The sequence below is a fragment of the Myotis brandtii genome, unplaced genomic scaffold (genome assembly GCF_000412655.1).
Source record: "Myotis brandtii unplaced genomic scaffold, ASM41265v1 scaffold207, whole genome shotgun sequence".
Taxonomy (NCBI): domain Eukaryota; kingdom Metazoa; phylum Chordata; class Mammalia; order Chiroptera; family Vespertilionidae; genus Myotis; species Myotis brandtii.
In genome coordinates, this window is record NW_005357736.1 from 588,199 (window position 1) to 590,327 (window position 2,129).

Consider the following 2,129-nt stretch of genomic DNA (forward strand, 5'->3'; position numbering starts at 1 on the left):
CTCTCACATTATTTCTCTCTGTCTTTCCCTCTCGCTTCCACTTTCTCAAAAAATCAATGGAAAAATATCCTCAGGTGAGGATTAAAAAAATTAAAATTAAAAAATATATGTATATGATCATTAGGATAATAAAAAGAAGGAGCCACTATAAAAAATTAGAAAATATCTAATTTTGGAAAATAGATAACTCTTATATCAAAACTAATTTCATATGAATAGATGTACTAATATAATCATAAAGAGAACTATAAGAAAACATGGCAACATTTTTGTAAATTTAGAGAAATGCCTTTCTCAGCAAGGCACATGTAATTAAGAAGAATGAGGCCCATCTATGTGAACCATGTTGGAGTGGAAATGTTTACTCCTTGTTAAATGAAACCAGGACCATCTCGTGAACAGTGGGAAGAGAAGCTTGGAAAAGGGGGGACTGAGGACTCTCCTTTACACGTGGCCCCAGACCGTGCTCTGCTCTCAGCCCAGCAGGGAGAGCACAACCACCGAGACCGGAGTCGCTGGTCACAGCGGAAAAGCGTCAGACCCCAACCTGTCTCACCGGGCCTTTCTCTGGTCCCTCAGCAGCAGCAAATGCCTGCAAACCCTCCCACCAGGAGACGGCAGATTGGCCAGGACATGGGAGTGGATTTAAAGCGGCGTTTTTACAAAAAAGTTAAAAATATCTGCTGTTTCAGCCAAAGCGGAAATGAAGCGAGTCCCCTTGCAGAGGATGGAGACACATACACGCGACCTGCTCCTGTGGCTCTGCATACGGAGCAACACAACATGCTAGGAGCTGCTCATAATAAGAAATCCAGGAGGTGGAGCCAGGGTCTGCACGGGAGCGGTTTGATCCTTTCTCTTTGTATCACACTACGATGGTTTTGAGTCATTTTCAGAAACTTTTTAAAAGAAAAAAAGAAGACTTTGAAAGTAACGAGCTTAATACCAAAAAAAGCTCCTGTAAGGAAGGCGTGTTTCCAGGGACAAGGAGAGAACATGGGACACAGCGGTGTCCTGAGCACGGACGCTAGATTGAGCACTTGCTGGCCTTCCTCACCCCCTGCTTCTGTGCCGGCGATCCGCACCGCCGTAAGGAACATCGCTACTTAGGAGCTCGTCCAGGGCAGGATAGCGAGGCTTGCCTTCTACTGCAAATACCTGCACGGGTGTCTGGGAAACGATTTGACTAATTGCGTTTAGGAACAGGAATCCACTACCGGAAATATAAGTAAACATCCTTTTTCTAACTGGCTGACACACGGACTTTAACTAAAAATCTCTCATGTTCTTATTGTGGTAAAATACACAGAACACGATTTTTTTCCAACATCACACCGGCTTGTCTATTCCTAGTCCTAACAAGCTCTTCCTTTTGCCTCAGATCCTTGGTACTTGCTGCTCCTGTGCCCAAAGACCTTCCCTAACCTGTGCAGCGCCAGCTCCTTTTTTCCCTCTGGTTTCTCCGTCTCCGTCTTGCTCCCCTTATTTTTCCAGAGTAGGTGCCCCTCCTATTGTGGCCATAACCGGTGGAAGCATCTGCACGCTCACTCTGGGCGTGTTTACTTGTTTATTGCCATTTGGAGCTCAGGCGGATCCTTCTTCAGATCCTCGTTTCAGGGCTCGCCTGCACGTCAGCCTGATGACCCTTCTCTCTCTATCTCACGTGTGTATTGACTAAATTTAAGAGCAACTTCACATGACAGCAGTCTAGCAAGACAATGGCAGTGACTCATTGCAGCAACGTGTTATTAAATAAATACATGTGAATCCCGTATGCAAAAGAGGGGGCCACTCTCCGTCCTGAGCAGCCAGCGCCCTGTTCACCACGCCCAGTAGAGCCCAAGTGAATGGGGGATGAGGAGTGGAGGGTGAGGAGTGATGGTAGAGCACACGGTGCCACCAGCAGAGAGGGACACCCACACCAGGCAGGAAAGGACATTTCCCGGGAGGAGACGGTGAGAGCAGAAGGAAGAACAGGAATGGGAAGGAAGCCCCGTGGGACGGTGGTGGTTGAGCGAGGGGGAGAGTGACAGGGATGGAGGCAGAAGTGCTCCAGGCTGAGGGAGGAGTGGCACAAGGCCAGAGCGGGGAGAGGTCGCTTAGGAAACTGCCCAGAGATGCAGGGAGGC

At 47.9% G+C, this 2,129-nt stretch overlaps 1 protein-coding gene across 1 annotated transcript in view; it reads left to right on the forward strand.

The window, feature by feature from the left end:
* CCDC36 (coiled-coil domain containing 36) overlaps positions 1–2,129 on the forward strand; it is a 21,799-nt gene that overhangs the window by 17,299 nt on the left and 2,371 nt on the right. The window lies entirely within an intron of this gene.